This window comes from Pinus tabuliformis, chromosome 1_1, assembly GCF_031772625.1.
Source record: "Pinus tabuliformis cultivar Carrire ecotype Pingquan chromosome 1_1, CPIR1, whole genome shotgun sequence".
In the NCBI taxonomy this organism is placed as follows: domain Eukaryota; kingdom Viridiplantae; phylum Streptophyta; class Pinopsida; order Pinales; family Pinaceae; genus Pinus; species Pinus tabuliformis.
In genome coordinates this window covers 977,313,875-977,328,147 of record NC_142297.1, presented here as the reverse complement: position 1 = coordinate 977,328,147, position 14,273 = coordinate 977,313,875, and positions in this window count along the sequence as shown.

Below are 14,273 nucleotides of genomic sequence, written 5' to 3'. Positions count from 1 at the left end.
AAACATCCTGTAGAACCCCTGCAGACTTCCTGTAGAAGCTCACGAATGAGGTTTCTTGATAGCCAAACTCTGTGAGACTCTCTGGAAGGGTGTTAGGGACTCCTTAGACCCTCTCTGAACCTTCCCAACCTTTTCCAAGCATTTCTCCTCCTTGATCCACCCCTGCACAGCATAAAGCCAATTAAAAACACATGCATGATAATTTTGATAACTTATTCAAAATACAAAAAGATGTTTTCTTCAGATAGAGGTAGCCTAGACACATGCATTTTACCTTCATAGAAGTAATGGCATCTCTTTTAATAGTTTGCATTCTCTCCTTTGCATCAGTAGGACTAGCTGGTAGAATTAGGGTTTGCTAGGGTTTGCGTTACTTTTTGGCTTTCAGTTTCTTTCCGCAAGTAGATTAGCTTCCTTTGAGTTAGCTTTCGTCCATCAGTTAAAAAGCTTCTTCTAAGAGCTCATAGAAGTTGGCTTAAACCCCTAGTGGACTTGTGCCAGCTGACCAAGTGATAGCTGTGGCAAGAGCTAGTACTTGTGCATACAACACCGTCGCTTCCAAGTTTGTTACGAACTACTGGGTTGATAAAAGTAAAGAAGGGAGTCCCAGGAGTTGCAGCATTATTGCTGCAATACTGGAGCCCACCATCTTTTTGGCGCCGTTGCCGGGGAAGCGTCAGAGTATTGGTGATTGTTGCTTTTCTTCTATTTTCCTACTCTCGCCTTCTGCTAAATAGTTTATTTCATTTCCATTCTACAATTTCATTTCCGCAAAAGTAGAGTAGATATTTCTTACTTTCATAGATTAGCATTTCAATTCTGAAAGCGTAGATTAGCATTTCAATTCCGCAATTTCAATTCTGCAAGCATAGACTAGCATTTCATTCCTGCAATTTCATTTGAGCAAAATAGATTAGTCCTTTCATGCTTTCATTTCAATTCCGCATTTCCATTTCAGCAAGATAGATTAGTTGCAGTTCAATCTATTTTAGTTTTGCAGGTACCAGAAGAAAAAAACAAAAAACAAAAGCAATCAAAAGTCTTTCCATTTCATGCCTCGTAGGAACAGAGATAAAACCGGCAAATTCTTACCCAACACCCCCACCACTTCACTGAGCCACCCTTCTCTCTTCTTTGGTGACAGTGATCCAGAAGAACCTATAGGTGAGCCTCTTGAGATATACGAAGATCCTATAACAGAAGAAGAGTTAGAGAACACTCCATCTGAAGCCATGGCTGAAAACCGAAACGGTAGAAGAGAAGATGAGAGAATAGAACGTGCCTTTCCCATCCGAGAGACCAATGGAGACATGAAAATGAAAAACATAAGCCCCTCCGCTTTACCTCACTTCCATGGATTGACTACTGAAGACCATGATACCTTCCTGTTTGAGTTTGATGTCCTTTGTCGAACCTATGACTATACAGAAGATGAGAAAAAATTGAAACTCTTTCCCTCTACCCTCAAGGATGCAGCATTACGCTGGTTCATGGGGTTACCTGGAAACAGTATCACCACTTGGGCTCAGATGCAGCAAGCTTTCAATACCAAATACCAGGACTACTGTAGGTCCAAGGAAGCCAAGGGAGAAATCTTTCGGATGACCATGGGAAACGATGAGTCTTTAGAAGATTACGAGGAAAGGTTCCAACTTAGCTATAAACGGGACAGGTGCACACTTGACCCTGAATCTCTCAAGTTGGTCCTGCTCCGAGGAGTCCCTGAAGACCTTCTAGATACCCTTCACATGCTAGCTGGAGGAGATATTTACCAACTACCTTATGAGGATATAAAGACTATGTTTAGAAACCACTCTAGGGCAGCCCGGAAAAGGGGTAGGGGAAACCCACTTCCATCTAGTACTACTTTCTCCAAGCATGAGTTTGCTAATCAGCTGGACGACCTCAAAAGTGAGGTGAGACAGACCATTTCCATGCAACTTGATACATTCCAAATCCAGCAAAAGAAAGAGGAAGCTGAGAGGGCTTTGGCCATCTTCTGTCCTAGGTGTATGAGAAAGCACCCTAAGAACTAGTGTCCATTACACTCAGTAGAGGTATGTTTCGTTTGTGAGGAGGACCACCCCACAAACCAATGCCCAACTTTACCTGGATTTAAAGCCATATACCAAGGGATTGAGGCACCCACTGAACCTCTCTACTTCCTCAACCAAAGGAGGCCGCATGGACCTAGACCTTACTAGCAGGGGATGCAAGGGACATCCCAAGCTTATTATAGCCCCAACCAATTTGCTCCTATGCCTTCTTAGGGTCCCCTCGCTCATCCTTCCTGGTTTGTACCTCCTCCATGGTCTTACCCACCTCAATACCATACTCAGCCCACTACTCATTCGTTTCACTCACATGTCCAGCCACAGCCTCAGTGGAATGCACCTCAACCGGGGTGGAGGCCCCAGTACAACACTCCTCCCGCCATTTTGCCTCCACCATCGGGTCAACCACAACCATTACCTCCTGCTCCTCCTAGACAACCCCAAATGCCTGCTCAACCGAACCCGAAACCAAACAACCGACAAGCCCAACAGGTATATACTGGGGAAACAACATGCCCTACCTGTGCTATGGAAATCCAGGAGATCAACCTGCGATCTGGGAAGACTCTTCCGGACCGCCAACCTCCTCCCCCAGAGGACGAGGAAGATAAACAAGAAAGTGAACCCAAAGCCATTCCACCCTTTCCTGAGAGACTAACATTAACCACACAACCCGACCCAGAAGAGAATGAGCTTCTGGGAGAACTCAAACAGTTGTGTGTGAGAATACCACTTCTCCAAGCCATCAAAGATGTACCGATATACAACAAATTGGTTAAGGAAAAGTGTTTCAGGCACCCAGGCAGGCGAAAAAGAGATGCCTCAACTATCAATGTCATAAGACAACTGTCTGATCTTATGTTGGGGCAAGTAATATGTCCAAAGTATTTGGATCCTAGGAGTCCTGCAGTTGATGTCCACATCAATGGCACCGTCATACCCCACACCTTGATTGATTTAGGGGCTTCCATTAATGTGATGACCAAGGATACCATGCTCAAACTCAACCTTCAGGGTTCCTTAAGGAAGACCTCGACAGTCCTGCAGTTGGCAGACCGCTCCACCGTGACTCCCGAAGGGATTGTGGAGGGTGTCTTGGTCTCTGTTGACTCTTGGGAGTATCCTGCGGACTTCTTGGTCCTTCAACAAAAGGCAAAGCTTACTGGATACCCCCTTATTTTGGGAAGGCTTTGGTTAGCCACTGCGGATGCTTACATAAGTTGTCGAGCAGGAAACATGACCATCAAAAATGGTCCTATGTCCAAGCAGTTAGTCCTATACCCTCTTGCCCAGCCTCTATTAGAGCATGACTTACCACTTTGGTTGGAAGAAGGAGAAGAGGATGAGGTGTACTCTGCACCCTTCTGCACCTTAGAAACCACCAAGGGAGGTCCTCAAACCAAGGATGATTTGATTGAGACCTTGATTTAGAATCCGCCTCCCAGTGCATTGTCCTTAGAGGAATTGGTGGAGGATACTCAAGCCAGTACCTTAGTGGACCTCTGTGTGACTGATCCAACCTCTCCCAAAGTTAAGAATGTGGAGTTTGGCCCCGAGAGAACTTTAAAGATCAGCTCCTCCCTATCTCCTTCCCAGGAAAAGGAGCTGTGTAGCTTGCTGGCCAGTCATCCAGATGCTTTTACTTGGAGCTATAAGGAGATGAAAGGAGTCCATCCTTCGGTCTGTACCCATCACATCTACATTAAAGAAGATTTTAAACCGGTTAGGCAACCTCAGAGGAGAATGAATCCAGCCCTTAAGGACATTGTCAAAGAAGAATTGCAAAAATTGTTGGATGCAGGATTCATCTACCCCATCTCAAACAGCGAATGGGTTTCCCCTCTGGTGTTGGTTCCCAAGAAAAACGGGAAGTGGAGAATCTATGTGGACTACAGAGAACTGAACAAAGCCACCAATAAATACCACTTCACTCTACCTTTCATAGATCAAGTGTTGGATGGACTGGCAGGAAAGAAGTTTTTCTCTTTCCTAGATGGGTTTAGCGGGTATAATCATATCCAAATCAGCCCAGAAGACCAAGATAAGACCACCTTCACTTGTCCTTGGGGTACCTTTGCTTACCGAGTCCTTCCCTTTGGGCTATGCAACGCTCCTGCCACTTTCCAAAGAGCAGTATTGAGCATCTTTTCGGAGCTAGTCCATGATTCGGTGGAAATCTATATGGATGACTTCACTCCTTATGGGTCCAACTTCCAGGAAGCATTGTCCAATCTGGGAAAAGTTCTAACCAAGTGCATTGAGATGAACCTGTCCCTTAGTCCTGAAAAATGTGAATTCCTGATGACTGAAGGGACTGTGCTAGGACATACCATTTCTCGCCAAGGATTACAGGTGGATCCTAATAAAATTGCTCTCATCAAAAAGGTTCCACCTCCTCAGAAGGTAAGAGATGTTCGGAGTTTCTTAGGCTTAGCAGGATATTATAGAAGATTCATTAAAGACTTCAGTAAGCTAGCCTCGCCATTTTTTGGCCTCTTAGCAAAAGATGTTGAGTTCAAATGGACGGACGACTGTCAAAGGGCTCTGAATGAATTAAAGGATAAGTTGGTGTCTGCCCCGATCTTGAGAGGTCCAAACTGGGCCCTACCTTTCCACATCCACACTGATGCCTCGAAAAAAGCCATAGGGGCAGCCTTAGGACAGGTTGGACAAAAACTCCCATATGCCATATACTTTGTCAACAAAAACTTATCCAAGGCAGAAATGAATTATAATGTAACTAAGAAAGCGTTCTTGGCCGTGGTCCATGCCCTGAACAAGTTCCGACACTACATCACTGGCTATCAAACATTTGTACATATTGATCATGCTGCAATTAGATATTTAATGAATAAATCGGAAGTGAATGCTCGTATTATTAGATGGTTACTTTTGTTGCAGCAGTTTGATTTGACTATCGTTGACAAACCAGGTAAAGAAAATGTTGTTGCTGACTTCTTGTCTAGATTGGATTTACCTGCAGGTGAAGATGGAACAGTGGATGACCAGATGCCAGATGAACATTTGTTTTCTATCTTAGTACTCTCTCCATGGTTTGTTGATATAGCAAACTACCTGGTCTCAGCACAGTTCCCTCCGCATCTATCTTCAAAAGAGAAGAGCAGAATTGTGAAGAAAAGTGCCTCATTCACTTGGATCGGGGGCAACCTGTTCAAACTTGGCCCCGATCAGATCTTAAGGCGTTGTGTAAGGGAGGAGGAAGTCTTTGACATCCTCCTAACCTGTCATAATGGGCCTTGTGGAGGACATTTTGCAGCCAAGAGAATTGCCTTCAAAATTCTATAGGCAGGCTACTATTGGCCCACGCTTCATCAAGATGTCAAAAGATATATCAGCCAATGTGACCGATGCCAAAGGATGGGGAAGCCAACTCCAAGGGACGAAATGCCTCTCCAACCTCAAGTGACTCTTGAACCATTTGAGAAGTTGGGTATGGGTTTTGTGGGTCCTATCAATCCTCCTTCAAGGCAAAGGTCTTACATCATTGTGTGCACAGACTATCTGACAAAGTGGGCGGAAACCAAGGCAATCAAAGCAGCGACAGAAGAAAAGGTGGCTGAGTTTTTAAGAGAAAACATCTTCTACAAATTTGGCTACCCAAGAGAGTTAGTCACCGATCAAGGAAGCCAGTTCACCTCCAACTTAATTGAAGACTTGCTCGCTCATCACAAAATCAAGCATAGGACTTCCACCCCCTATCATCCTCAAGCAAATGGGCAGGTGGAAGTCACCAATAGAGCATTAGAAGGGATTTTGACTAAGGTGGTGAGCAGTAGCAGAAAGGATTGGGCAGATCGCCTGGTTGAGGCCACTTGGGCTTACAACACCACTTGGAAGACCACAACCGGCTTCACACCTTATGAGCTGGTCTATGGGAAGAGAGCTTTGCTATCAATTGAGTTTGAGTACAACACATTGAAGATGGCAACTCAGCTGGACCTAGATCTCAGCCGTACCCAACAAGAAAGGTTATTGCAGCTGAATGGGTTAGATGAACATTGAATGCAGGCCCTCCTTCACTCAGAAGTGGTTCAACTTCAGAGGAAGATATGGCATGACCGGCACCTCAATGACAAACAATTCCAGCCGGGAGATTGGGCGCTGCTGTATGATTCCAGACATAAGGATTTCAAGGGGAAGCTGAGGACAAGATGGCTAGGACCATATGCAGTGGAGAAGTGTAATGAAAATGGTTCTGTCCTTATCTGGACCATTGATGAGTAAGCCATCTCTATGCTCGTCAATGGGCATCGACTAAAGATCTACAGGAAACCTCTTTCGAGGCAAGAGTTCATCAAAATTGTGGAAAAATCAATGCTGGTCATAGAGAAGGGTTCTGCCTCTATTTTGGGCATACCCTGAGCATCATTAAAAAAAAAAATGCAAATAAAAAAGATCCTTGGGTGAAAACCTTTCTGAGGCACCCAAGGCAGATGGTAGGGGTGAAAACCTCATTGAAGCGCCCCTACTGTCTCTCTGAAAAGAAGTGGAATAAAAAGATCCTTGGGTGAAAACCTCTCTGAGGCACCCAAGGCAGATAGTAGGGGTGAAAACCTCATTGAGGCACCCCTGCTCTCTCTTAAAAAAAAAAAAAAACAGAGAAAGAGGCAGAAACAGAAAAAAACAGGCTTAATCTTTGGAAATTGTTGCAGGTTACAGGGATTCAATGCAAAAAAAAAAAAAAAGGAGGCTTCTCAACTCAAGGACAAGGGTCCCTACCAAGCTACCAGGCAACCTCACATGCACTCCCTCCATGAAAACTCATATCTTCCAAGGTTTGGACACAATATGGTCATGGTTTAGCCTTCTACAAGAAGCTACAGGACTTTCTACAGGAAACATCCTGTAGAGCCTTTGAGCGGGCAAGACCGATTATGAAGAAGAATTTGAAGCCTGAAGTCCGTTGAGGAGGCATGCAACCACTCTTTTTTTCCATCCTCCACTTGTGTCACCTCCTTTCACTACCATTGCTGCCATATGATCGAAATACCTGCACAGTCATACCAGAACTTTGGTTTCTCAGAAAAAAATATTTTTGAAGTGGGAAATAAAGCATGCAGAGGCTCAACGCTTTACCTGTCAAGGCAATCTCAGGACCTTGCACCTGTGAACGCGACTCTGTTATGAAACCAGCTCACAAAAAGATAGAAAAGAGAGATCCACGCCTTATAATTCAGCCTCTTCGAGGGGGCAACCTCCTTTACATTACATAAATGAACAATTCTTGGATGATACAAATGAAAATACCTCCTTTCTATATATAGGAGTCTAAGTGGTCCCAATACAATCCAAGCCTACATAACAATAATATTGTAGGGCACAACAATAACAATAGTGGGCTTCTATGGGGCACAATAGTAACAATATGGGCACTACATGGGTACGTCAATATAATAAGTGGGTTATACTAATAACAATAAGGGGTTACACTAGTAGTATAGGGGCCTAACATGCCCCTCTCCTTCAAAAAGTGTTGTCCTCAACGCTTGAGTAGTTCTTGATGCTTCTGTATAAAATTCTTGTCCTCCCATGTGGAATATTCAGCGGGTAAGTTCTTCCACTTGATGAGATACTCTGAAATTGATCGATTTCGTAGCTGTCGGGTTCTTGTTTCTGTGACTGCTCCAGGTTCCAATATGATTTTTCCTTCCTCTTCAATTTCTGGAAATATTGCTTGAATTGGGATCTTTTGCAACTTTTGAATTAGTGGCCATACTTCTTCATCCTTCTTCCATTCATCCCTTGCTTCGTTTATCCAATTTGGTTGGATAATATAAATAGCACAAAACAATGCTTCCACATCCTCATCCTTGAAGAGTCTTCCCATTCGGTAAGGTCGCCATTTTTTAAGTGCATGTAGTATTGCCAACATTTCCTTATCATAAATAGCTTGCTTGAGATGCAGCAGTAAAAATACCCAATCACCTACATCAAAACATTTTTCACTACGATGTTGATCTATCTGTTGTTTCGTTTGATTTTGCACCAAAGTGGCGTTATCCTTTAAAAGTTGGAGAACTTGTTGTTGATGCTCGATGTGATCTTTCTTTGCTAGAACCTTTTTCTTCTTGATATGTCCTTCTATCTTTTGAGGAGTGGTAATTTCTTCCAGTCCTTTACAAGATATGGTCGGATTCATTTCTTGATGCTCAATGCGATTTTTCACTTCTTGATATGTCCTTCTATCTTGATAGTTTGAGGAGTGGTAATTTCGACCAATGAATTACAAGATATGGTTGGATTCATTTCTTCTTTCTCTGGGATGGGGTCCTGGCGCATATCTTCTTCTTTTGATGTTTCTTGATCCTTTTCTTCCTCCTCTTCATATTCTATGTAAAATAATTTCTTCTCAGCACACTTATGACCTTTAATGCATTTTCTATCACAATTGTAACAAAGCCCTTTTTCTCTTTTTTCTTCCAATTGTTGTGGTGTAACCCTTGTAGGTTGTGGAAGGCTAGGAGAAACAATACTTCCATCTTTATAGTTGTGAGGGGTATGCTTCCTGGTTTCCATAATTTTTCTTTCCACTATGTCACAAAGCCCTTTTACACTTTCCAATTGTTGTGGTGTTACTCTAAAGAAGGTGTTTCTCTTTGTATCCTCATAATGTGCTATCATTTCCTCCGTGAAAATTGACCACGTAACAAGTTTTTTACGAGAACAAAGCCCTTTGTACCATAAAAATTGATCTGGTTCTAAATATGAAGATGCAATACATACCTTTTGTAACAGTTGTACACCATGTATATCAAAATATTGCTCCATCTGAAGTATCCAATTTACCGGATCCTTGCCATCAAACTTCCTCATCTTGCTTTTTCTTGATTTTAGGAGCTCTACCTTGAAACGCCTGTAACTTTGTGCTTGTAGATCTTTAAGTTCTGAAATTCTAGCCTGTAGTAGCCCTCTGTGTCCTCTTTCCAATGCCACCAATCTGATCCAAATTGGATTCTCCAAGAAAGAGTTATGCACAATCTCCCAAGATGACCTGATTATAGACTAGTTCAGTAGAGCGAACTTGTACGACGTACCACGAGTCACTGTTTCAACCTTTGACTCTGAAAAATACATAAACGAAAACTAAAGTCCGTCCCCTTTCTGTACCTTCTTACGAAATTTCAATCCGATGCTCAGAAAGAAAGTTATGACGATTTTCCCCAGGTCACCTGTTTTGAGTGTAATTCAGGAGTCTGCAAAATGACCAACTTCCTCAGATCATATCTCCACAAATATCGCGCGAAAGGCTCTGAGATTTGGTCACAAGGTTCAGCGTGATTTCTTCTCAAATGGGTTTTTTTTTTCGACTTCTGAAACGTCACAGAAAAAAAGTTATAGCTAAAATTCCATGATGACCTGTTTGGAGCAGCGAAACCCTAGAATCCAAAGCTCTGATACCAAATGTTATGAAACCAGCTCACAAAAAGATAGAAAAGAGAGATCCACGCCTTATAATTCAGCCTCTTCGAGGGGGCAACCTCCTTTACATTACATAAATGAACAATTCTTGGATGATACAAATGAAAATACCTCCTTTCTATATATAGGAGTCTAAGTGGTCCCAATACAATCCAAGCCTACATAACAATAATATTGTAGGGCACAACAATAACAATAGTGGGCTTCTATGGGGCACAATAGTAACAATATGGGCACTACATGGGTACGTCAATATAATAAGTGGGTTATACTAATAACAATAAGGGGTTACACTAGTAGTATAGGGGCCTAACAGACTCCATCATTTCGGCATGCACCCCAGAGGAGAAACGGCTACAGGATGTCCTACAGGAATCCTGTAGCAGCTGATCCAGCTAGAGCACATCCCATGGAGACACCAGCAGCTCATGAAGTCGGTGCATACAGCATTCACCACCAGGAAATCGGGTCTCAAGATCTCACAACCAGCAGCAGCCAATGAAGAGGAGCTCTAGCGCCCGTGCATGAAGCAGCAGCAAGCGGATCCATCATTCCTCGTCCTGAAGCCTGAGAAAAATCACGTCCACGGCCGCACAGGTAAGTGCCTAACCTTATTTCATCAAATTACATGAGCTATACTCTAAAATGTGTGTAACTATGAAAATGAACGGATTTAACAAGTCGGGTAGCCATTCAACTGGCCACCACAACCAGTCCAACGGCCTCGTCGGATCCGAAAGGCTTTGGTTATGTCGAAAAGACAGGAAATGGACACGTGGGAAGCGTCCAGTCGGAGAGAAGCGGAAGTCTAACAGGAATGGCGGCGGTAGATACAAAGGGAAGGATTCAGCGATCAGGAATACATGCAGCGGAATGATAGCGGTGACGTCGGCCAATGGGTTGACGGGGACAGCTCACCCCCGTGCCACGAATTCCGCAGCAATTCAAATCAGCTGGCTGAATCACTTATGATGCACTGCAATCATTTATTCACAACCGTTTTGCAGCCGAGTACGCATCTTCAATTCTCTAAAGGCTGTTAACCCGAGTTCTCGGCCTGTTCAAACATCCTGTTGCTGCACAGAAGGTCCAAAACCACTGAAGCGTTCCCCAGAATCCGTGCACGACTCCTACAGGAAGCTGCGCTACAGGAAGCCCAGCATTACAGAGGAATTTGGACTGTTCACGTCGAAGGTGGCAATTCTAGAATAAGGTAAGCCTGAACATAATTCTCCCATGCAATTGATTCAAAAGGTGGTGAAGTCGACGTGTTGAAGGGGTAGGAAAGTGTGAATAAAAGTATGTTCATGAATTTACAAGCCGTTTTCTTATCGCTGCATGAGAATTTTCGTCGTAGTATGTTTGTGGGATTTTCTTCGGGGTTTTGAATTACAATTGAGCCACTGTCAAAGCTCACTGGTAGAAAGTTGTGAATTTTACATAACTGTGTGCATAACAGAGACATAGCTTTGCGCTCTATCTAGAAAACCCCGAAGCTCTCCTTCTGTACACGAGCAGGCAAGCTCAGAGCAACAAAAACAGGTTTTTACCATGCCGGGAGGGTTCATTAGAAAAGAGCCTTCGGACTCCAAGAAATTACGGGAAACCCCTGAGGTGGTGGATTTGTTTTCCCGTGCACACTAGATGTCATTCTGTGACAAGCTGCAAGGTCACGATGACGAAATTACAGAAGAATTCCTGAGGTCTTTAAAGCCGAAGTCACAGACATTGGCCATTGTCAAATTCAGAGGATTGACCCTCAGACTCACCCCACAACTCATTAGCAGAGTAACTGATCTACCGATTGGGGTACCCTGGGATGTGAGGGTGGCGATTAAAGCAATGAAAGACGAGGAGCTGGACTAGTTGCTCAGGGATGAGCAATCATTTTAGCAGGGGGGTGATGATGAGCCCCAAATTTGGTAACATTTTGGGCTCATTTGGCCTAATTATCCTTGTTCAATCCTTCATTTTTCATAACTTATGCATTATTTTTCAGTATCTTTATGTCATTTGTACGAATAAGGTTAGTCACTCTTCCTAGGTGGATAACATGTGCTCATTTCAGGTTTTTTGACATATGTTGGAGCAAAACCGAGCAGTCATGGGCTAGAAGACAGCCAAGCTTGGGTTGAGGATTCGTAGGGGGGTTGTCTATGGCATTAAATAGCCTCCCTCGAGATCTTCACCCCCAACTCTGAGCTCGAAAGGCCACCAAAACCGGATCTAGAAGGCAGCCAAGAAGATTTTGGAAGGGGCTGTTCACTCACAGTTTGGGCAGCCAAGTCCCATAGATTTAGGAGGCCGGCTAGGGCCTCATGGTGTATAAATTTTAAGGCCTTAGTCTTCGTGAGGGACTTTTGGAAACTCTTGCATATTTTGCACTACAGTGCTGCTAGCTTTATTTTGTAGCCATTTTTGGCATAACTCTTGACTTATGATGATTTTTTGATAATGAGAAGCAGTCCGATTTTATATCAGCTCTGAGTTTTCTATAGGAGCCATAGCTCTTGGGGTTGGGCCCAACCTGAGAGCCTAGGGCCTCCTTTGTACTATTACTTTTTCTTTATGCATCATGATTTTCCTTTTATGCATTTGAAACGTGTTTCTGTTAAGCAGATTTAGTTGTGTTGGTTAAATAGGTCACTGGTTATGAATAGAATTGCTTCAAATGTTTAGAATAGATTGGCAGGATAATAACAGTTAAAGCTCTAAGAAAAGGGTCGACAACACTCTTAGTTTCACCTCATCCTTATTGGATCAGGGGCTAGAATTGCAGAAGCAGTGCTACCCCAACAAAAACACTAGTTTGCTTGACCATGCAATCCTTGGTGTAATGCTTTCATTTGTAAAAGTTAGTTATGTGTTCAGATCTCTGAAATGTTTCTTTGCTTGAGTGATGCACATGGTTCTCTTTACAAATAAAGTTGTTGTTCATTTGTTTCATTGACAGTTAGAGTAGGTTAGCTAAGACTTTGATTGTGTGCAGGAATTTGTTGATTCGGTTAAATGTACACCGTGCAGGGCATCTCTACCACTCTATCATATGCTTAAGCTTCGTCCAGGCCAGCTGCTCCATCTCCTAGTTAGGTTCCTCGTCTCACAACTGCTCTTCTGCCCACGTGACCCTACCTTCTTGCTCCTCCATTGTCTTAGCCTTCTTCAAGCCAAGTCAGCCTTCTACACCCTCTCACCACTCCATCCATCAGTCCCTGGGTCATTTCAGGCCCCTATCCTACCTCCTTATCCATCCATGCATCTTCCTTCACTCACCCATCCTCCAAAATCCAATTCTTAAACATCCTGTAGAAATTCCTGAAACATCCTGTAGAACCCCTGTAGACTTCATGTAGAAGCTCACGAATGAGGTTTCTTGATAGCCAAACTCTGTGAGACTCTCTGGAAGGGTGTTAGGGACTCCTTAGACCCTCTCTGAACCTTCCCAACCTTTTCCAAGCATTTCTCCTCCTTGATCCACCCCTGCACAGCAAAAAGCCAGTTAAAAACACATGCATGATAATTCTAATAACTTATTCAAAAATACAAAAAGATGTTTTCTTCAGATAGAGGTAGCCTAAACACATGCATTTTACCTTCATAGAAGTAATGGCATCTCTTTTAATAGTTTGCATCCTCTCCTTTGCATCAGTAGGACTAGCTGGTAGAATTAAGGTTTGCTAGGGTTTGCATTACTTTTTGGCTTTCAGTTTCTTTCCGCAAGTAGATTAGCTTCCTTTGAGTTAGCTTTCATCCATCAGTTAAAAATCTTCTTCTAAGAGCCCATAGAAGTTGGCTTAAGCCCCTAGCGGACTTGTGCCAGCTGACCAAGTGACAGTTGCGGCAAGAGCTAGTACTTGTGCATACAACACCGTCGCTTCCAAGTTTGTTACGAACTACCGGGTTGATAAAAGTAAAGAAGGGAGTCCCAGGAGTTGCAACATTATTGTTGCAATACTGGAGCCCACCAACTGCGCAAGTCTAACTTAGTGAAATATCGAGCATCTTTCAGCTGGTCTAGCAAATCATCTCTTGGGAGTGGGTAACGATTCTTTACTGTTATCTTGTTCAAGGCCCTGAAATCAACACACATACGCCAAGTGCCATCTTTCTTTGGAATCAGTACAATCGGTGACCCACATGGCGAAGTACTTGGCCTTATGAAACCCGTGTCCAACAAGTCCTTGATTTGCTTCTTTATTTCAGCATTCTCCATAATAGACATGCGGTACATGCCTATGTTTGGAAGAGGACAATCTGGATGCAAATGGATTTCATGCTGAATCTCCCTCTTAGGAGGCAAACCTGTTGGCTCCTGAAACATCTCATGATATGCATCAACTACATCATACAAATCTGATTTAAGTTTTGGATCACAATTGTCAAATGACTCATGATTCACATCAACCTTGGGCTTAATCATAAGAAGAACAAAATTCTTACTTGAATTGACCAACCTTTTTACCTGTCCTGCATTCATCATCACTATATTTGTCTTCTTGCGATGAGCTCTAACAATGAACTCCTTGCCATCTTTGAAAAGATGATATTTGTTTTCATGGCGATGAAAGATAGCTTTCCTGTCAAACAAGTAAGGACTTCCCAAAACAATTCCTGCTATATCAAAAGGTACCACATCAAGTTCAACTGTGTCAATAAAATGTGCAGTAATTGCGGAGCGCAATGTGCACTTTCTTGAAACTTGTAAATTTGCATCCTTGCAAATCCATCCAAGTGGATATGGCTTCGGATGTGGTACGGCCTCAAGTTTAACCTGCTTGA